The sequence below is a fragment of the Typopeltis vanoorti genome, chromosome 3, assembly GCF_054136105.1.
Source record: "Typopeltis vanoorti isolate ZY-2024b chromosome 3, IOZ_Tvanoo_1.0, whole genome shotgun sequence".
NCBI classification, from domain to species: domain Eukaryota; kingdom Metazoa; phylum Arthropoda; class Arachnida; order Uropygi; family Thelyphonidae; genus Typopeltis; species Typopeltis vanoorti.
In genome coordinates, this window is record NC_143551.1 from 25,454,857 (window position 1) to 25,479,088 (window position 24,232).

The following is a 24,232-nucleotide window of genomic DNA, read 5'->3' on the forward strand; positions in this document are numbered from 1 at the left end:
ACAACATCAGTTGTTTTTAAACCAACTACTAGCATTAGACAAGTGTTAAGATCTCCTAAGGATAGTGTTCCATTTTACAAATATCCAGGTGTGTATAATATTCCATGTATGTGTGGCCTCTCCTACATTGGACAAACATCAAGAAGCCTCGAAATCAGACAGAAGGAACATGTTGGAGATGTCAATCATAACAGAACAATCACCTCTGGTTTAGCGCATCACTTTTCAACTTCTAACCATTCTATAGACTGGGAAAATAGCTCTATGCCCTACATAGATGATGATTTCAGACACCGATTATTCAAAGAAGCAACAGTAGTCCTACAAACAGGCAGAAACCTAAATAGAAACCAAGGTGCCATATTGAATGAGACTTGGAAAAATTTAATCAATTCACGCATGCTCATGCAACGCGTTTTCAGGACACGGACTAAAGATTCGCAATACATGCTGACATTGTCATGTGAACGTATCAACTTAGCTACCTTATAGTTACTAACGGTTTTGTATTCTTTATACTTGGTGCATTTTTCATATTTTTTTTGTGTTTACTGTTCAAGCCTTGAGAAAGCTAGACAGTTGCTAGCGAAACTGGTAGGCATTATTATATGAACATATATAGTAATTAAAAAAACCTGTGGTCACATAAACACTAATAAGTCTTATTTCTAATTATATTAACTAGTTCTAGTTAGTATAATTAAAAACAGACATTGGAAATCATATATCACTAATTATTATAACATACTCATTATATACCATCTACTACTAACAGTAAAGTTATGACTTATTAACGAGTTTCAGCTTTTATGTTAAATATAAGTATTCTCAGACTATGGAAGAACATCTTTATTTGCATTAAGCAGTACAGGTCTAGTCATACTTTTGCCTTATTCATATTCTAAATAAGTTAGAAAGAAATTTACTGTAGTTAACATTGTATAACTCTGTTTTTAATAATCAATAAGAATTGCTTAAACCATACTGCAGAATCACTCATCCCACAACTGTGACAATACATTTTTTATTACATTTAATTGCTACTTAATTCTTTCGTTTCTTTGTATTTCAATCCCTTGAGATATTACTAATTGAGATGGATGAGCAACAAAATTTCTGATATATTTACAACTTTTAACAAGACCACACTTAAAATTGCAAAATATTGACAAACATTACACTTGTACCATGGTCTGGTTTTTCTTTCCTAGCAAATATTGCCAGACCTTACATTTCTATCTTCAAAAGGCACTTCTTACTATATCAATTCACCTAGATCTTGGTCTTTCTCTAGGTCTTAAGGTGATAACTTCCTATTTCAAATTCCTATATGCTCTTATATTTTGAATCCTTTAAAATATCACTCTTGATAAATGTTTCTTGTGCTCTTTCTAGATGAATTTATGCACATCTTTATGTTGTTCATGTCCTGAAAATAAAGATTTACATGTTACTTACATTGTTCTATTCACCAATTAGAGGAGAAATATTTTGGTTTCATTTCCTACTCTAATATTTTAGCCTCCAAAAAAAAAAAAAAGAAAAAGAACCAGCTTTCCTTTTTCCTTACATCAGCTGGATACTCTAAAACATTTTTGAAATATTTCTCTTAAGAAACCATGATACCTCATCATCATCATCATCATCATCATCATCAAATTCCTGCCATGTACCCTCAAGGGGTGTACAGGATATGATAGTACTACATGAAAAAAATTACATCATTATTAATTTCCTATCTATAATTTTCCTCCAAATCAGTCTGTTACTTGTCAACACTCCAATATTATCAGATCTTATATTTCTATCGTCTAAAGCACTTTGTACTGTATCAATCCACCTATATCTTGGTCTTCCTCTGGGTCGTTTTCCTGCCAACCTGGCAGAGAACACTTGTTTTGCTAATCTTTCCTCTCCCATTCTGTTTAAGTGACCATACCACCTGAGAATAGCTCTGCTAACACATTCCTGGATGCTGACAATGTCAAGTTCTTTCCTAATATCCTCGTTTTTAATATGATACTGCCATTGATGCCATCTGTTCACGCCTATAATCTTTCTCAGGACTCTCATATCTGAAGTCTCTAGTCTTTGGTCAAGTGTTTTACTTCTGACCCAGCTCTCAGATCCATAAGTTAAAACTGGTTTGAACACTGTCTTGTATACAGCTAATTTAGTGTTCCGACTAATTTCTCTCTTATTCCATATGAATTTATTCAATTGACTTCCCACCATACCAGCTTTGCTGATTCTGTTGTCTATTTCTGTATTTAATTTACCATCTTCAGTAAAAATCGTGCCTAAATAGCTGAAATGTTTTACTTGTTCCACAGGTTCTCCATTCACAACACAGTTGACATTTTCAATGATTCTGCCTATTTTCATTGTCTTTGTCTTTTTATTGCTGACCTTCATACCATATTTATTACAAGAGCTATTCAATTTAGTCAGAGAATCTTGCAGACTTGTAGCGGATTTATTTAGAAGTATAACATCATCCGCATAAAGCAAAGAGCTGACATTAACATCTCCAATTTTGATATCATGTTTAATACCACTTTCCTTCATAATGTGATCCATATAGATAATGAATAACAGAGGGGATAATGTACATCCTTGTCTCACACCAGATTTAACATTAAACCATCTTCCTGTACTTCCTTCAATTCTAACTGCTGACTTACAACTCAAATAAAGACTAAGTATTGCTTGATATAATGTCCCATTGACACCATATAACTGCAGCGTATTGAATAGCTTCTCTCTTGGCACCTTGTCATATGCCTTTTCCAGATCGACAAAACTTAAATACAGATCTTTGTTATATTCCCATGCTTTCTCGACTATTTGTCGTAAAGTGAAGATCTGATCCTGACAGCCTCTATTTGGCCTGAATCCAGCTTGTTCTTCACCAAGCTTTTCTTCCACAATTCTTCTCAACCGTTTCTCAAGTATACTTGCATAGATCTTGCCAGGAACACTCAGTAGGGAAATACCTCTGTAATTCTCACATTCAGTTTTATTTCCCTTTTTATATATGGGTACTAGGAGAGCTCTACTCCAATCATCGGGAATTCGTCCCTCTGTCCAGGCTTTCTGAACTATGCAGTGAAGCCACTGTAAGACTCTTATACCACCATACTTCAGCATTTCTGGTCGAATATCATCTACTCCTGCTGCCTTTCCACATTTCAAGCCTTTGATGGCTTTTTCTACTTCAAATATTTATATGTATTCCTGACTGCATGCCTGGTCAGTCTTTTTTACCACTGTGCTGTCATCACTGCTTGTTTCATTTAGCAGTTTTTCAAAGTAATTACTCCATACTTCAAGGATATCTTTTTCTCCCGTTTTCATGTCACCTTTATCATCTCTAATTCCTTTTATAGCACTCTTTCCTCCATTCTTAAGCTTCTTCAACAACCTCCAGAATATTTTGCCACCTTCTTGATATTTATTTTCTATATTCTTGCCAAAGTCCTCCCATGACTTTTGTTTAGCTAGTTTTACACAGTGTTTAGCATTCTTGCATTTGTCTCTATATTCTCTAAGAGCACAAGCTGACTTATTTGCCAGGAACTTTTGATATGCTTTCTTCTTTTCCTTCACTACCTCTTTAACCTCCTGTGTCCACCAGGGAGTTCTGATTTTTTTATCCTTACAAACAACCTCACCACATGCCTCTCTGGAAGAATCAATCAATGTTTTCTTCAGAGTTTGCCACTGAATCTCCAAGGTTTGATTCCTGTTCTCAAACTCTTTCATTTTTCCTTCAATAATCTTTGTGTATTTTAGTCTACAGCTCACATCTGAGAGCTGCTCAACTTTTATTCGCTTTAAAACTTTCTTACATGTTATTCTTTTCAATATGAAATTCAATTTTATCCTGCTCAAGACTAAATAGTGATCACTTCCAATTTCAAATCCTCTGTACACTCTGGTGTCCTGCACCAGGGAGAAAACATCACTATCAACAATAACATAGTCAATGAGACTTTTCTTATTCCTAGCCTCTTCTCTCCATGTGAATTTGTGCACATTTTTATGTTGGAACATGGTGTTAGTAATAACTAGTCCATGTCCTGAGCAGAAATCCAACAGATATTTGCCATTATTATTAGCTTTGCTCTTTTCTCCAAATTTTCCCAAAATATTTTTGTATGTCTCACAATCATTTCCTACTCTGCTATTTAGATCCCCAACAAGGACCAACTTTTCATTTTTCATTGTGTCAGTTGCTTTTTCTAAAGCCTCAAAAAATTCCTCCACTTCTACCTTAGTAGAACCTTCTGTGGGACCATAGGCACAAATAAGTCTCATTGTCCAGTTCCCCATTCTCATATTTGCCCACATTACTCTACTTGAGACTGACTGCCATTCAAGAAGATTAGCCTCGTATTTTGTGTTGAATACTATGGCTACTCCTTCTTTTCCTTGATTGTCATTGCCTGAATATAACATTTTGTATTTATTGCTCAGAAAGATCTCACCAGTTTTGGTCTTTTTTGTTTCAGTCACCCCTATTATGTCGATCTGGTACTTATCTAATTCCTCAGCTAGCTCCATTTCTTTGCCATTCAGGCTTCTTACGTTGATAGTACCGATCTTTAACTCTGGTGATGTTGAGTTGGGGTTTGTTTTCAGATTTGTTCCAGTAGCTGACTTTTCGCTGTTCGCCCTGGTTCCCTGACGAAAACAACGGGGGCCTTGTTTAACCGGGCGACGCCCCAGCCGGCATGAAATTTTGTCATGTTGTACCATCATTCTATAGTTTGGTTTAACCAATAAGAGTACAATTTGGTCGGCTAAATCCCAAATTGCCAGCCCATCCTCGTTCGTTCAGTATCCAAGTAGATACCCAACAGGGTGCACCACGAGAAGGTGAGGATTGGACATTAGGTCAGAAGCCCTGGTCGGTTCTCCGCATTCCTTTAAAGGCTATGTGGAGGTCTCCTCTCAGTTATACAGCTTTGACCCTTAAGCACCCCCTGATACCTGTAAATCTTTATTTGTTTTCAGTTCTCCTCAGCGATTTATAAAAAACACATTTCTATTTAGTATAAGGATACTTGCCTTAACTAAACTTATAAAACTCCTAGTAGTAAAATGAATTTTACCTCATGAATTATAACTAAATGCTGATGAAAGGATACACGTAGATTATTTATCAAAACTATTTAAATATGAAATCTCTATATATAACAAAAATGATTTAATAATTTTATTCTAAACTTTCAAGTAGATGTCACATACTTGATCAGCATACTCATCTGATGATGAAGTAAGTGGCACATACAAAAACACAGAATTAAATTAGTTTATTAAACGATTTTTATGCCTAGCTTGAATAGTTCACTGGAAGTGCCATTTACACTCCTCAGCACTAGGTTGCCTGAAGAATGGCAACTTATGTTTGATTCTAGTTGCTAACCAGAGGAACTTTTTCTAAGCCTTTCTTTGACCTGTTTCCGAGTTAGTCTATCTCTGGCACAGGCAAGCAGATTATTTATCCCAGAAACTCAGGTTTTCCCCCCCCCCCACCCCCCCCCCCCCCCACCCCCCCCCCCCCCCACCCCCCCCCCCCCCCACCCCCCCCCCCCCCCACCCCCCCCCCCCCCCACCCCCCCCCCCCCCCACCCCCCCCCCCCCCCACCCCCCCCCCCCCCCACCCCCCCCCCCCCCCACCCCCCCCCCCCCCCACCCCCCCCCCCCCCCACCCCCCCCCCCCCCCACCCCCCCCCCCCCCCACCCCCCCCCCCCCCCACCCCCCCCCCCCCCCACCCCCCCCCCCCCCCACCCCCCCCCCCCCCCACCCCCCCCCCCCCCCACCCCCCCCCCCCCCCACCCCCCCCCCCCCCCACCCCCCCCCCCCCCCACCCCCCCCCCCCCCCACCCCCCCCCCCCCCCACCCCCCCCCCCCCCCACCCCCCCCCCCCCCCACCCCCCCCCCCCCCCACCCCCCCCCCCCCCCACCCCCCCCCCCCCCCACCCCCCCCCCCCCCCACCCCCCCCCCCCCCCACCCCCCCCATGGAGAGCTTGCAGGATGATTTAAGTAGATTGTCACTATGAACAAAAGATAATTGGTGTCAGTTTAATGCAGAGAAATATAAATTTATGCATTTTGTGATAAATTGATTACAAGCTGTGTACTGCATCGATGGAACTGTACTCCAGGAAATAGATGAAGCTAGGCATTCGGGGGGGGGGGGGGATGGTAGACAGAGAGTTGAAGTTTAGAGGGCATCTTATTGCTAAGGATGTTAAGGTAACTCGTAAGATTACTTGGCTATTGATGAACACATAAGTAGAGAAAGGAAGTTGTTATTCTTCTGTATAAGACCTTGATATGTTAACATCTTGATTACTCAGGTCTGGTCTCCTGGGTGTTTTGGGGATGAGAAAGTAGTGGAGTGGATTCAGAGGTGAGTCAAGAAGATGGTGAGTGGCCTGTGGAATGTTATCTATATGGATAGATTGAAGGTGTGTAGGGGGGGGGGGATTGTAGATGTTGGATGATAGGTGAAAAAAGAGGGGATATGATATAAAGATTTAAGTTACTTAAAGGGTTTTATACGATTAATGCAGGGAGAAATGTTTCAGCACATGGCTAGAGGGTACACAGAACAAGAGGGCATCCTAGAAGTTGAGTAAAGGTGTGTTTAGTAGGGGATGTGAGGACTAGATTTTTCATTTGGAGTGTTGTGAATGAATGGAATGGGTTGCCAGTGTTAGTTGTGAGCACTTTGTTTGTTAATGGATTCGAGGAAAGGTACAATAGATTGTGTGGATAGTTTGGGTCTCCTGCAATGAATCTTTGGATTTCATGGAGGTGCCCACACAATAATAATAATAATAATAAAGTGTCCTAAGCACTGCATTCCACACTTTCCTTCAAAAGAAATGAAAATAATCTGGTGACCTTCATTGCTTCCAAAGCATAGCAGTTTGACTTTTTTTCTTGTTAGAAAAAAGACCTAGTATTTCTTCTCTTATCTTTAATAATGTTCAGCTCAACAATCAAGACCAGGTTTTGCTTTTTGTACCATCCTTTCTTGGTACAAAACATGCCACTTCTATACCATCTTTGGCATCCATTTTCAGTCCAGGTATTTCTTTTCAGCTATCCAGTTACTTACTCTGTACAAATTTCAAATCCATCCAACCTTCCAATACTACTCTCATGTTTGGGATGTTACATCTAAAACTAAAAAATCTTGATGGTCAGAAGAGATTCAAGTGATTTGACAACACTTATCTCATAGACTTTCTTCAGCCACTGTCTCATTCATTTCTAGTTACTTTATTGGCTTCCTTCTACAGATATTTTCATAGATGCTGTTCAGCACTGGCATTCATAATGCCTCCCATTTTTGATAAACCTCCAGTAATATTGAGGAACAGCTGCCCTTTGTCCTTTTACAGTTGAACTACTAACTCTCTCATCTTGCTATCCCATTTCATTCATTCAGTCTGTGGAATTTTGTGAAACAGCCTTCCCCATAAGGTATTTCGCCAAAGACTATAATCTCCAGCCCATCAAAAAGAAAACTCAAATGATTACTCTGTTTTTGATACCTGCTCACCCATGACATATCACTCCCACATGTCGTGTGGGAGTGATAAAAAAAAATGAATTAGGAATGTGTGATTAGAAATAATCAAAGCAGCAGCAAAAAAAAAATTTAGGAGGTCTATGTGGATTGGTACAGGTATTAATGCTCAAAGTCTGAAATTTAATTTTGACAGTACTGCATACCCGAAAGCACATTAATACGGAAGAAAATTGCTGTAAGGAAGCTAGTAATAATGCAGTCTTATTCATGTGGATTTATCACAATATCCTATATGCTCCATGACAGCACATATCAGGAATTTAATAGATGGTAATATGCTATATGTTTCAGACTTTTGAATTTGCTTAGCTTAGTACTTTTGCAATTGTTATTTGAGAAGTATGAGATAGAGATGTTAATTATTTATAAACATTATTCAGAAATCATTGCTAATTTAAGTTTGAAATTAACTGTTTCTGTTTTTTATTCTAGGGTGCAACAATTCGTTTCAAAAATGATGAAAAGCTGTGGCTGTCACAGATTGAATTTTGCAAGAGGATGGTAAGTAATATTATGTCATAAGTAAAATATGCAAGGTTGCTATCAACAGAAGGAAAAAATAGTACATATTAATTGCAGTAATTGGTGAAATATATTATTGCAAGGATGTAGCAGAACTGGTCCTAGGTATCAATTTATTTGATATCTAGGGTCTGTTTTGCTACTTATTCTCAGTTAGTACAAAATGGTATACTTTGCACACTTTCCACTCTGGTTGTTACACTCTACATGAATTTTTTCTATACACAATGCTTATGAAGTCAACCGCCTTATCATCAGTTTCTCTGATATGTAGCCTCAAGGGATGTGCAGTATGTGTACGTTATTACTAATCTTTTATTAGAAACAAACATGATATGATGAAATGTCAACATATGTACTTTATGAGAAAATAATAAAATTGTAATCTCAGTGTTCCTAACTTTCACAGAGATAAACTACAATAGCACTGAAATAATTACCATGAAAACGAACCTGCTCTCTTTTTTTGGGGGGGGGGGGGGAATTCATCAAATAATTAAGAATTTTATTTTACATAAACTGAATAGTGATGTGAAGTGGTTTGGCCTTTGTTATTAGCATAGGGGAGCATTGATTGAGTCAGCACTGTTTCATAGTAATCTCATATGTAGTTTTTCTGATATAAAGTGTAATAGAAGTCATAATAGAGTCAACATGGTTTCATAGTAATTGCATATGCAACTTTTCTGATAAAAAGAAGCAGTTTTTCTGATATAAAGTTGGTTCTCTTCCGAGACTAGTCAGAAACCTTAAGAGAGCAAAAACTCTCCTTCAGTGCTAAAGAAATCAAATGTCAGAGAAATATCGGTGTGCGTAAAAGTGATTACTAAAGAAAGAGCCATACAGCTTCATTTGGGCAATGTAAATTGTATAAGAAAAGTAGATATTAAAGATTCAACATTATTTCAAAGCTGAATGTTTGTAGAAACTTATGAAAGTTTCATAAAACTTTAATAAGTTTCTTGGGCATCAGTTTTGTCCTTTTAAGTAGTACAAGCTAAGGCAACTTTGATGCCAAGGATTGTATTCTCATAAGCTCTCAGGTCATATTTTATGAAGCTTTCATAAGTTTCTGCAAACATTTGGCTTTAAACAATGTTAGATCTTTAATATCTCTTTTCCTATGTAACATTTTGAGATGTTTTGAATAATAAACCTCCAAACATTACAACTGTTTATTGCTCTGATTTTCTCCCTTAAAAGATTAATATGCATGAATGAATATTACTTAAATGGCACAGGAAATAGAGAATGGAGGTCTGTTGTCTTGATAGCCTGTTTACTTAATTATCCTATTTCTTAATAATTCTTCATAACTTACTTTCTTACTTTATTCATTTTGATTGTAGCACAAATACTCTGTTTCTTTCTTTGCATTTTCCTTTAAGAATGATCTTTGTTGTTCAATTCAAGACTTCTATCCATTTGGATAAGTGAATGGGTGACAGACAGATATCAGAAAGTGGTATACAGAGGGTGTAATATGCCAGATTTAAAGTGACCAGTGGTGTACTTAAGGGTTCAGTCCTTGGGCCTTTGTTTTTAACTCATGTTAAAAACAAAGAGCAAGTTATTACTCATGTCTTAGGACATGAGTAATAACTTGCTCCACAGAGTTCATAAAATGTACAAATTACTAGCTTAAATTATTAGATTTTCAATCACTCTCAAGTCTAATCATATCTCACAATATATCACAGTTAATTCACATACAGATCTCTTCCTGGGAGACTCTTCAAATAGGGACGGGTCACTGCCAAATGTGGTAATCTCTGAAGTTCTCTATCAAATGTCCATACATAAATTAACATACAGAGTCCATTCATATCTCTAACTGGAAATAAGATTTAAACATTCTACATTATTCCTATGGAATGACTTTTTGTTCTATCAGCAGCCTTCTAGATATCAAGGCAGTTTTGTAGACCATCGTCCACTGGGTTACTTACAATGACTGCACGGCCTGGTCTCCCTGAGTCGATAAGGCGATGTGCTGCTCTGGTCTCTCTCTCTCTGGTACTGCTGACATTCATCTGTATGCTTAGCTGCTCTGCTATGAAGAGTTAGCTAGCACTGACCCGCATGCTATGGTAGACGACTCATGACTTCTACGGCCGATCCGGAATCACCCTGTTGGCGGAGGGAGAGCCAATGTCCAAGAGCACAGGAAACAGGAACCAAAAGACCTCGAGGGGGGGGGGGGGCAAAACCCTTTTATACCACCTCCTTTGGCACCCTCTCTTTGCTATGTTTTTACTGCACGGCACTCATCTATCGCGTGCAACATTTTTACGAGAACGCGTTTGAACTTCGCTTTCCGTATAAATTCTCCTTTCCTTAGGCCATAAGTTATACTGGACAGCTAAAGCGTGACCTTTGGACCTTAGCCTACATTCAACTTACTCTCATACACTACATAGGATAGGATATTCTAATTTAACTGTAATTTTATATAAATTCCCCTCTTTGACTCTGTACAAAATAGGTTAAGTTTCACATGTCTAAATTAAACATTTCTTCGGTTCTGCTTTAAAGTTATAATATTCATATTTATTTCCTTTCCAAAGTACAAGTTTCTCTGCCTACATTTAGATTTGTTAGATCCTGAATGAATTTATCTTTTATCCAAATTTTGATCATTCAGGACACAACATAACCATGCAGTAAAACTTTCCTCAACATTTCAACTATTTGCACATAATTTTGTCAAGATGGCAAATCAAATATGGAAATAGACAAAGCAATAAGTAAATTTGGTTTTGTAGGAAGCTTAATAAATTTGTATGGAATAAGAGAGAAATTAGTCAAAACACTAAATTTGTTGTACACATGACAGCATTCAAAACCAATCTGAACCTGTAGAATTTGAAATCTGGATTAGAACAAAAACAGTTGATGAATGACTAGAGATCAGAGATATGAGAAGTCTGAGAAAAATTAGGGGACTGAATAGATGGTATCAGTGGCAGAAAACAAGGAAGGAACTTGACATTGTAAGCATTCAAGACTGTGTGTGAGCAGAGCTTGATCTCATGTGGTATCATTACTTAAACAGAATAGGAGAGGAAGGATTAGCAAAGCAAATGTTTCACACCAGGATAGTAGAAAGAGGATCCAGAGGAAGATCAGTGTTGCCCTGATGCTGTTAAAATCACATTATAAGACAATAATATAAAATCTAATAATGTTAGAGTCCTAAAAAATGATAGAATAATTTGAGGAAAATTCTTGACAGGAAGCTCTAGCAGTGTAAACTTTTCATGTTGTACTATCATGGTATCCTGTAACACCCCTTGGGAAGTTGATGATTCTGATTGTTTTCCATATTAGGGAAAGGTAGTATTCATTATGTTGTCCTGTGGTAGAACAGAGATTTGTATTTGTAACACTTGAATGTAATGAATATTTTAATAGAAACAGAAATTTTTACTTTGTATCAAAAATTGCATTGTCAAATAGATTGATTATTTTATAATTATTCTTAAAGGTATTAAATTTTTCATTCTTCTTCATGTAGCTTCCTCAGTGAGAGGGTGCAGCACCATGTCCTTCCAGTTCTCTCTGTTGGTGGCTTTCCTTTTTGTCTCTGCATAGCCATGCGAGCCTGTCCATGATCTTATATCTTCAAGCCATATCCTTCCTTTTTTGCCTCTTGATCCTTTTCTCATAATTTTTCCCTTCTAAAACTCTTAGTATCCTCTGTTCTGCTGAACCTCTCAGTATATATGTCCTGCCAATCTCATCTTTCTCTGGATCACTTCCTGTAATAAATAAAGATCTCTGTGTTCTCATTCTCTGTAGGACATCTGTATTTGTCACATGTTCTGTCCATGGGATTTTCAGAGCTCTCCTATAGCACCACATTTCAAAGGCCATTGTCTGTTGACTTACTCTCTTCTTGAATATCCAGGTCTCACTTCCATGTGTGAAAATTGGCCACAATGTTCTTATCATTCTTTTCTTTGTCTCGATACTCACAGAACTTCTGAGCAGATCTTTATTTTCCAGAATGCATCTTTAGCTATGGCTGTTCTTATTTTTATTTCTTTATCTTGCTTTCCATCTGAAGTAAAGTAGGTGCCTAAATGTTTGTATTCTGTTGTATGTTCAATTTTCATATTGTTTATGAATATTTCTGGCTCGGATCTGCTTTCTTTTGAGATTTTCATAATTTTTTTTTTTTTTTTTGCATTAATATCTAATCCAAATTCTTTACCTTCTTCAATTAGTAGCTGCAGTAATTTGATTAATTTGTTTCTGTTTTCTGCTATTAGAATGGTATCATCAGCATATCTAAGATTGTTGTATTTTATACCATTGATACTAATTCCTGTTTTTTGTTTTTCAATCTTTTTCATCACTGTCTCACTATAGATATTAAATAGATTTGGCAAAAGGATACAACCTTGTCTAACTCTTTTTTCACTTCAGAAGTCTCAGAGATAAACAGCTGCATTTTCTGTTTGATGTAAGTCATTTCTATAATCTTAAGTACATGATTTATCTAATATATTGAACATTTTATTATGTTTTACCCGGTCAAAAGCCTTTTGAAATCTATGAAGCATATGTAAATGTTCCTATTTCTTTCAAGTGATCTTTCTATTAGTATTTTTAATTCCAGGATAGCATTAATGGTTCGCTTTCCTCTTCTGAAGCCTTTCTGTTGTTCACTCAATTCACTGCTTATGGCTCTTTCAATTTGTTTGTTAATGATGGTTTAAATAATTTTAGATGCATGGGATATTAGGCTCACAGTTCTGTAATCCTCACAATTTTGTGCATTATATTTCTTGGAATTGGTATGCAGATAGATGTAAAAACTTCAGGTAATTGTATTCTTTTATAGATGTCCTGAAAGGATTCCACTAAATGGTTATTATTGCCAGTCAAAGCTTTCAGCAGCTCAGCCGGAATGTTATCACACCCAGGGGATTTATTATTAGGAAGATTCTTAATTACATGTTCTACCTCCTTTCATTAGTAAAATAATTTAATAATTTTTAAAGCATTAATTTTTTTTTTCTTACTCTTGGACAATCAATAATATATACGAATGTTCTTTCATTAACGAATACCATGTTTTATAGACTCTAACATTTTTTTATTTTTTTGTAGCGTTGGCATTATTCCATTGGTCAGTTATTTGAACAGATGCTTCAGGTTCGTAATAAAGTGCCTGGTAAGTAAAATTTTACCTTAATGCACATCCTTTTCTTGCTTTACTGTGTTTCTATGCATTTGAAAATTAATTGTGTGGAGCATAAACATAATCAAGTTAAAGAATTTAAAAATAGAATGTGATGTTCAGATGGATTATTTCTTTCAGATTTGACTAAGTGGAGAGACAATGTGCACTGACCCATATTCTGAAATTTGTATGGAACAAAAATTGTTATGATTGTATAAGTTATTTAAATAACAGCCCATTTACAGGTATAATTTTAAAAAAAATGAGCTAATACCATTCATTCCCTTATAGGGAGTATATGAAATCATTTTAGCCCTATCCCTTTTGGAGACTGAGTGGACAGTTCAATCTCTACTGGTAGCCAATCAGAGATAACTGCACCAGTGAAGAGACAGCTAACAAGTGCCTCCATATCATGGTCCTAACACAATATTTTTAATATCTGAAATAGTATGGGTTCTATGGTTGATTTTCTTGTGTTTATGGGATGAAAACCTGAGTTTCTGGGATAAATAATCTGCTTGCCTGTGCCAGAGATAGACTAACTCAGAAACAGGTCAAAGAAAGGCTTAGAAAAAGTTCCTCTGGTTAGCAACTAGAATCAAACATAAGTTGCCATTCTTCAGGCAACCTAGTGCTGAGGAGTGTAAATGGCACTTCCAGTGAGCTATACAAGCTAAGCATAAAAATCGTTTAATAAACTAATTTAATTCTGTGTTTTTGTATGTGCCACTTACTTCATCATCAGATGAGTATGCTGATCAAGTATGTGACATCTACTTGAAAGTTTAGAATAAAATTATTAAATCATTTTTGTTATATATAGAGATTTCATATTTAAATAGTTTTGATAAATAATCTACGTGTTTCCTTTCATCAGCATTTAGTTATAATTCATGAGGTAAAATTCATTTTACTACTAGGAGTTTTATAAGTTTAGTTAAGGCAAGTATCCTTATACTAAATAGAAATGTGTTTTTTATAAATCGCTGAGGAGAACTGAAAACAAATAAAGATTTACAGGTATCAGGGTTTCCTAAGAGAAATATTTCAAAAATGTTTTAGAGTATCCAGCTGATGTAAGGAAAAAGGAAAGCTGGTTCTTTTTCTTTTTTTTTTTTTTGGAGGCTAAAATATTAGAGTAGGAAATGAAACCAAAACATTTCTCCTCTAATTGGTGAATAGAACAATGTAAGTAACATGTAAATCTTTATTTTCAGGACATGAACAACATAAAGATGCGCATAAATTCATCTAGAAAGAGCACAAGAAACATTTATCAAGAGTGATATTTTAAAGGATTCAAAATACAAGAGCATATAGGAATTTGAAATAGGAAGATATCACCTTAAGACCTAGAGAAAGACCAAGATCTAGGTGAATTGATATAGTTAAGAAGTGCCTTTTGAAGATAGAAATGTAAGGTCTGGCAATATTTGCTAGGAAAGAAAAACCAGACCATGGTACAAGTGTAATGTTTGTCAATATTTTGCAATTTTAAGTGTGGTCTTGTTAAAAGTTGTAAATATATCAGAAATTTTGTTGCTCATCCATCTCAATTAGTAATATCTCAAGGGATTGAAATACAAAGAAACGAAAGAATTAAGTAGCAATTAAATGTAATGAAAAATGTATTGTCACAGTTGTGGGATGAGTGATTCTGCAGTATGGTTTAAGCAATTCTTATTGATTATTAAAAACAGAGTTATACAATGTTAACTTCAGTAAATTTCTTTCTAACTTATTTAGAATATGAATAAGGCAACAGTATGACCAGACCTGTACTGCTTAATGCAAATAAAGATGTTCCTCCATAGTCTGAGAATACTTATATTTAACATAAAAGCTGAAACTCGTTAATAAGTCATAACTTTACTGTTAGTAGTAGATGGTATATAATGAGTATATTATAATAATTAGTGATATATGATTTCCAATGTCTGTTTTTAATTATACTAACTAGAACTAGTTAATATAATTAGAAATAAGACTTATTAGTGTTTATGTGACCACAGGTTTTTTAATTACTATATATGTTCATATAATAATGCCTACCAGTTTTGCTAGCAACTGTCTAGCTTTCTCAAGGCTTGAACAGTAAACACAAAAAAATATGAAAAATGCACCAAGTATAAAGAATACAAAACCGTTAGTAACTATAAGGTAGCTAAGTTGATACGTTCACATGACAATGGCAGCATGTATTGCGAATCTTTAGTCCATGTCCTGAAAACGCGTTGCATGACCATGCGTGAATTGATTAAATTTTTCCAAGTCTCATTCAATATGGCACCTTGGTTTCTGTTTAGGTTTCTGCCTGTTTGTAGGACTACTGTTGCTTCTTTGAATAATCGGTGTCTGAAATCATCATCTATGTAGGGCATAGAGCTATTTTCCCAGTCTATAGAATGGTTAGAAGTTGAAAAGTGATGCGCTAAACCAGAGGTGATTGTTCTGTTATGATTGACATCTCCAACATGTTCTTTCTGTCTGATTTCGAGGCTTCTTGATGTTTGTCCAATGTAGGAGAGGCCACACATACATGGAATATTATACACACCTGGATATTTGTAAAATGGAACACTATCCTTAGGAGATCTTAACACTTGTCTAATGCTAGTAGTTGGTTTAAAAACAACTGATGTTATGAGCTTTTAACATTCTCGCTATATTGGTGGAAACCGAACCCATAAAGGAGATGACAACTGTTGAAACCTGCCTTGAAATCAGACAGAAAGAACATGTTGGAAATGTTAATCATAACAGAACGATCACCTCTGGTTTAGTGCATCAATTTTCAACTTCTAACCATTCTATAGACTGGGAAAATAGCTCTATGCCCTACATAGATGATGATTTCAGACACCGATTATTCAAAGAAGCAACAGTAGTCCTACAAACAGGCAGAAACCTAAACAGAAACCAAGGTGCCATATTGAATGAGACTTGGAAAAATTTAATCAATTCACGCATGCTCATGCAACGCATTTTCAGGATACGGACTAAAGATTCGCAATACATGCTGACATTGTCATGCGAACGTATCAACTTAGCTACCTTATAGTTGCTAACAGTTTTGTATTCTTTATACTTGGTGCACTTTTCATATATTTTTTGTGTTTACTGTTCAAGCCTTGAGAAAGCTAGACAGTTGCTAGCGAAACTGGCAGGCATTATTATATGAACATATATAGTAATTAAAAATACCTATGTCACATAAAAAATAATAAGTCTTATATTTTAACACTTCATGACCATCATCATCATCAAATTCCTGCCATGTACTCTCAAGGGGTGTACAGGATATGACAGTACTACATGAAAAAATTACATCATTACTAACTTCCTATCTACAATTTTCCTCCAAATCAGTCTGTTACTTGTCAAGACTCCAACATTATCAGATCTTATATTTCTATCATCTAAGGCACTTTGTACCGTATCAATCCACCTATATCTTGGTCTTCCTCTGGGTCGTTTTCCTGCCAACCTGGCAGAGAACACTTGTTTTGCTAATCTTTCCTCTCCCATTCTATTTAAGTGACCATACCATCTGAGATTAGCTCTGCTAATGCATTCCTGGATGCTGACAATGTCAAGTTCTTTTCTAATATCCTCATTTTTAATATGATATTGCCATTGATGCCATCTATTCACGCCTCTAATCTTTCTCAGGACTCTCATATCTGCGGTCTCTAGTCTTTGGTCAAGTGTTTTACTTCTGACCCAGCTCTCAGATCCATAAGTTAAAATTGGTTTGAACACAGTCTTGTATACAGCTAATTTAGTGTTCCGACTAATTTCTTTCTTATTCCATATGAATTTATTCAATTGACTTCCCACGATACCAGCTTTGCTGATTCTGTTGTCTATTTCTATATTTAGTTTACCATCTTCAGTAAACATTGTGCCTAAGTAGCTGAAATGGTTTACTTGTTCCACAGGTTCTCCATTCACAACGCAGTTGACATTTTCAATGATTCTGCCTATTTTCATTGTCTTTGTCTTTTTATTGCTGACCTTCATACCATATCTATTACAACAGCAATTGAATTTAGTCAGAGAATCTTGCAGACTTGTAGCGGATTTATTTAGAAGTATAACATCATCCGCATAAAGCAAAGAGCTGACATTAACATCTCCAGTTTTGATATCAGGTTTAATACCACATTCCTTCATAATGTGATCCATATAGATAATGAATAACAGAGGGGATAATGTACATCCTTGTCTCACACCAGATTTAACATTAAACCATCTTCCTGTACTTCCTTCAATTCTAACTACTGACTCACAACTCAAATAAAGACTAAGTATTGCTTGATATAATGCCCCATTGACACCATATAACTGCAGCGTATTGAATAGCTTCTCTCTTGGCACCATATCATATGCCTTTTCCAAATCGACAAAACGTAAATACAGATCTTTGTTACATTCCCATGCTTTCTCGACTATTTGTCGTAAAGTGAAGATCTGATCCTGATAGCCTCTATTTGGCCTGAATCCAGCTTGTTCTTCACCAAGCTTTTCTTCCACAATTCTTCTCAACCGTTTCTCAAGTATACTTGCATAGATCTTACCAGGAACACTAAGTAAGGAAATACCTCTGTAATTCTCACATTCAGTTTTATTTCCCTTTTTATATATGGGTACTACGAGAGCTCTACTCCAATCATTGGGAATTCGTCCCTCCCTCCAGGTTTTCTGAACTATGCAGTGCAGCCACTGTAAGACTCTTATACCACCATACTTTAGCATTTCTGGTCGAATATCATCTACTCCTGCTGCCTTTCCACATTTCAAGCCTTTGATGGCTTTTTCTACTTCAAGTATGGATATGTATTCCTGACTGCATGCCTGGTCAGTGTTTTTTATCACTGTGCTGTCATCACTGCTTGTTTCATTTAGCAGTTTTTCAAAGTAATTACTCCATACTTCAAGGATATCTTTTTCTCCTGTTTTCATTTCACCTTTATCATCTCTAATTCCTTTTACAGCACTCTTTCCTCCATTCCTAAGCTTCTTCAACAACCTCCAGAATATTTTGCCACCTCCTTGATATTTATTTTCTATATTCTTGCCAAAGTCCTCCCATGACTTTTGTTTAGCTAGTTTTACACACTGTTTAGCTTTCTTACATTTGTCTCTGTATTCTGTAAGAGTAAAAGCTGACTTATTTGCCAGGAACTTTTGATATGCTTTCTTCTTTTCCTTCACTGCCTCTTTAACTTCCTGTGTCCACCAGGGAGTTCTGATTTTTTTATCCTTGCACACAACCTCACCACATGCCTCTCTGGCAGAATCAATCAATGTTTCCTTCAGAGTTTGCCACTGACTCTCCAAGGTTTGATTCCTGTTCTCAAACTCTTTCATTTTCTTTTCAATAATATTTCTGTATTTTAGTCTACAGTTCACATCTGAGAGCTGCTCAACTTTTATTCGCTTTAAAACTTTCTTACATGTTATTCTTTTCAATATGAAATTCAATTTTATCCTGCTCAAGACTAAATAGTGATCACTTCCAATTTCAAATCCTCTGTACACTCTGGTGTCCTGCACCAGGGAGAAAACATCACTATCAACAATAACATAGTCAATGAGACTTTTCTTATTCCTAGCCTCTTCTCTCCATGTGAATATGTGCACATTTTTATGTTGGAACATGGTGTTAGTAATAACCAGTCCATGTCCTGAGCAGAAATCCAACAGATATTTGCCATTATTATTAGCTTTGCTCTTTTCTCCAAATTTTCCCAAAATATTTTTGTATGTCTCACCATCATTTCCTACTCTACTATTTAGATCCCCAACAAGGACCAACTTTTCCTTTTTCACTGTGTCAGTTGCTTTTTCTAAAGCCTCAAAAAATTCCTCCACTTCTACCTTAGTAGAACCTTCTGTGGGACCATAGGCACAAATAAGTCTCATTGTCCAGTTCCCCATTCTCATATTTGCCCACATTACTCTACTTGAGACTGACTGCCATTCAAGAAGATTAGCCTCGTATTTTGTGTTGAATACTATGGCTACTCCTTCTTTTCCTTGATTGTCATTGCCTGAATATAACATTTTGTATTTATTGCTCAGAAAGATCTCACCAGTTTTGGTCTTTTTTGTTTCAGTCACCCCTATTATGTCGATCTGGTACTTATCTAATTCCTCAGCTAGCTCCATTTCTTTGCCATTCAGGCTTCTTACGTTGATAGTACCGATCTTTAACTTTGGTGATGTTGAGTTGGGGTTTGTTTTCAGATTTGTTCCAGTAGCTGACTTTTCGCTGTTCGCCCTGGTTCCCTGGCGAAAACAACGGGGGCCTTGTTTAACCGGGCGACGCCCCAGCCGGCATGAAATTTTGTCATGTTGTACCATCATTTTTTATTTTGGTTTAACCAATAAGAATACAATTTGGTCGGCTAAATCCCAAATTGCCAGCCCATCCTCGTTCGTTCAGTATCAAAGTAGATACCCAACAGGGTGCACCACGAGAAGGTGAGGATTGGACATTAGGTCAGAAGCCCTGGTCGGTTCTCCGCATTCCTTTAAAGGCTATGTGGAGGTCTCCTCTCAGTTATACAGCTTTGACCCTTAAGCACCCCCACTTCATAACCAAATATGAATAATTTAAATAATTAGAAATAGTTTCTGCTAACTAGTTTGTTTTATTGGCTGCTAGAGCTATTCTCTAAGCTTCAGTAACATTAATCATATGCCTTGATAAATATATATGTCAATCCAAACATAATCAATTAATTTAACTTATAAACTTTTGGAAATAGAAATGTGTTTGGAAATTAAGCACATTGACTCATATTAATGACTATGATTATAGCCTGCAATCAGAGATTAAACTATTACATTCCTGGATAGATACTAAGTGAAAACATGTGTTTGTTCAGAATGTTATAGTTTGCTGAACTCCTGTCATTACTAATAGCCATTCAGAGACTTCTGCAAATAAGGATTCTTTATGTAAGTGTTTAAAGCAACATTTCTTGAAATTCTGGTGAATGTGGGTAAAGACACATTTCTCCATGGTCAGAGAAGATATCCATTTAAATATAAACAAACTCATTAGCAAGTGATGATTGTTAATATCTGTTGGTCATTAGAAATCATTATTACTGATGATATTAAGTTAGACTTGTTAAAAGAAAGAAATATAAGCTGTAATTATTTTTGTCATTTTCTTTGTGTTTAAAGCAAATATATATAAATATATATATATATATATATTTTTTTTTTTTTTTCCAACTCTCTGGGTAATGGCTGCAAAGTGGGAAATGGAAGAAAATGAAGCTCCTGAAAATGCTCGAATTTTACTACAGAAAGCAATTAGATTTCATCCTACATCTTGGCTTTTATGGCAAGAGGTTAGAAATATTATTTATATCACAAACTTGTAATATTTCAACATTATTTTCTGATCACGAGTAATATTTCATGACTAGCCACCTGTTAAGAACTTCCTTTCAAACGATCTGTTATTTGACAGGTCCCTACATTTCAATCTATCCAGTTAGATTTGCATAAATTCCAGGTAACCTTCATTGCCGAGCAAAATACTACCACCACAACCACCTTACTTATTGTGGTTGGAAGTATCTGTTGTCATGTTTGGTCCCCCAGGATTTCCAGCTTTTCTCCCCCCCCCCCAGTCTTCTAACGTGTGAATTATACCCTTCAAGGGTATGTCTAATATACTTCCATCATCTTCAAAGGTACAGCAGTGAAGCAGTTTTCACAGGCTGATTGCCCGATAGGTCATGAGAGTAAACTTAATAGTAATGCATTTTGGAATCTTCCATCTATAATGTCAGATTGTGCCTGGAGGTATGTGAGGGTCATACTGTCCATGCCACATTATGTTATGGCATGTAGAATGAATGCTCTCATTATGAGCAACATGTCAATGAAACTCCTCTGACAGTATACCTTAGTACCCCAGCTCTTTTTTTTCCACTTTACTTCTGAAATACTAACATGTCTGTAAAAACCTGAATGAATATAGCTTCCTGCATTTAAAATGAAAACAAAAAAACAGACCTCTTTCAAACCCCCCCCCCCCCAAAAATCAACAATTCAAAATAGAAAAGCTCATCTGTTGGGTGCAACTTCATCATTCTCCGTGTGTAGAGGCTTAAGTGCTGTGAGGACATCATGTTGGAGGCTTAATGGATTTTTTACAACACTCACAAAGAATTAAAATAGAATTTAATACTCCTATATTTCGTCCTAGTCACTAGGACATCTATGGGGATTACAAAATCAATTAATGTAACATATGCAAATAACAAACAATACTAAGCCCAACCACGTGGGTGACACTAAAGTCCTATCTAGGTAGAGCGCCCTCTAAGGGCAGTAGTAGGTGGCCTGGAATGTAAGGTGGGAACTCTGGTGATGAGTGTTTCCCAAATCTTTGGAAGCTTAATGCAACCATATTTATTGAGATTTGGTTGGTTTTTGAGAGCTGCTGCTGCTTCTAAGAAAAGTATCTCTTTCTTGAATTTGCTGTGGTGGAGCATGGTGGTTTTCTTCCAAGATACTCTGTGGGTGGTGTCCAAAGCATGGTCAGCCAAGCCTGAATGGCCATAGTTGTGTTTGAAGATGTAAGACTTGTGTTCCTCTAGACGGATGGATGCTGATCTGCCTGTCTGTCCAAAGTATGCCAGCTTACAGGAACAGGGTACTTTGTAAACTCCAGGCAGAGAGAGAGGAGGGAGCTGATCTTTCGTAGAATGGATAAGGGTAGCCAGTTTGCGGTGGGGCTTATATGCTGTGTGTAGATTGTACTGTTTTAGTATCTTGGCTATTTTTTCAGAAGTGCCACGGATGTAAGGTATGGTGATGGCATTTTTAAAATCTTGTTGACGAGAAGGAAGGGGAATGGGGGAGGAGTTGATTATTTTTTTGATACTGTGATCACTGTAGCCATTAGAGAGGAAAGTGCTGTGTATGTGGTTAAGCTCATTAGTGAGGGCGGTTCCACTGGAACAAAGATTGTGGGCTCTCTTGATAAGAGTTTTAATAATGCGATATTGTTGAGAGGGGTGGTGGCGGGAGAGTTTGTGAATGTATCTGCCTGTGTGTATGGGTTTTCTGTATACAGTGAAGGTAAGTGTATCATTAGGCAGGCATGTGACTAAGGTGTCTAGGAAGGGTAAACAATTGTTCTTTTCCTTTTCCATAGTGAACTGGATTCTTGGATGTAGACTATTGAGATGACTGAGGAAGGAGTCTAACGTGTCTGGGCCATGAGGCCAAATAGAGAACACATCATCTACATATCTTAGCCAGATAGAAGGTTTGAGTGGGGCTGAATCTATGGCTCGTTTTTCGAAATCTTCCATATAGAAATTGGCAAGGGGGGGTGAGAGGGGGGAACCCATGGCAGTTCCATCTATCTGCTTGTAGATTTTGTTGTTCCAAGAGAAATATCCAGAGTTAATGGCAAAGGAAAAGAGATCTAAGATGTCAGAAGGAAAAACGTTTTCTAAGAGAGATAAGGTGTCAATTAAGGGAATATTTGTAAACAAAGAGGAGATATCGAAGCTTACCACTATGTCTGTCTTCTTCAAGGTTAAATTTTCTGTGAGGGCTTTAAAGTGGGTCGAGTTTTTTATATAGGAAGGGGACCTTCCGGTGAGGGGGATCAGAGTGTTGGCCAGCTGTTTAGATAGTCTATAGCAAGGTGCATTGGTAGCATCTACTATAGGCCTGAGTGGGGAATTGGGTTTGTGGATTTTTGGTAAACCGTATATTCGGGGGGGGATGGGAGCGGAAAGGTTTAAGTTTTTTCGTGACATCAGGGGGCCAGGAAGATACTTTTTTGATTAAAATTTTAAGTTTCTTAATTTGTGTTTTTGTGGGGTCGTGTTCTAGCGGGATGTAGGTAGCGCGATCGCGGAGGATAATGTTCATTTTTCGCTTATATTCACTGGTATTAAGAACCACTGTGGCATTACCCTTATCCGCTCTGGAGATGACGATACTTTTTTCTTTACGTAGTTTCAGGAGAGCCGTGCGTAATGGTGAACATCGAACGTGGAATCGGTCGCTCACCTTCGGAGATAGCTAACAACATCAGACTTGATGTAGCCAACATCCTCGCGCATTCTTCTCCGCCAAAAAGTAATTTATCATATGCCCAACGCACGGCTCTCCTGAAACTACGTAAAGAAAAAAGTATCGTCATCACCAGAGCGGATAAGGGTAATGCCACATTGGTTCTTAATACCAGTGAATATAAGCGAAAAATGAACATTATCCTCCACGATCGCGCTACCTACATCCCGCTAGAACACGACCCCACAAAAACACAAGTTAAGAAACTTAAAATTTTACTCCAAAAAGTATCTTCCTGGACCCTGATGTCATGAAAAAACTTAAACCTTTCCGCTCCCATCCCCCCCGAATATACGGTTTACCAAAAATCAACAAACCCAATTCCCCACTCAGGCCTATAGTAGATGCTACCAATGCACCTTGCTATAGACTATCTAAACAGCTGGCCAACACTCTGATCCCCCTCACCGGAAGGTCCCCTTCCTATATGAAAAACTCGACCCACTTTAAAGCCCTCACAGAAAATTTAACCTTGAAGAAGACAGACATATTGGTAAGCTTTGATATCTCCTCTTTGTTTACCAATATTCCCTTAATTGACACCTTATCTCTCTTAGAAAACGTTTTTCCCTCTGACATCTTAGATCTCTTTTCCTTTGCCATTAACTCTGGATATTTCTCTTGGAACAACAAAATCTACAAGCAGATAGATGGAACTGCCATGGGTTCCCCCCTCTCACCCCCCCTTGCCAATTTCTATATGGAAGATTTCGAAAAACGAGCCATAGACTCAGCCCCACTCAAACCTTCTATCTGGCTAAGATATGTAGATGATGT

The 24,232-nt window shown here is 37.0% G+C and overlaps 1 long non-coding RNA gene across 2 annotated transcripts; it reads left to right on the forward strand.

Moving 5' to 3' along the window:
• Positions 1 to 8,044: 8,044 nt before the first annotated feature.
• Positions 8,045 to 20,649, forward strand: LOC150108001 (uncharacterized). 2 transcript variants are annotated; one of them, XR_016550639.1, is made up of 3 exons: positions 8,045 to 8,115; positions 13,255 to 13,318; positions 20,605 to 20,649. It is a non-coding gene; the product is annotated as an uncharacterized LOC150108001 (long non-coding RNA). The 2 variants fall into 2 exon arrangements; XR_016550638.1 differs by lacking the exon at positions 20,605 to 20,649 and adding an exon at positions 14,548 to 15,141 and having other exon boundaries at positions 8,051 to 8,115.
• Positions 20,650 to 24,232: the final 3,583 nt, after the last annotated feature.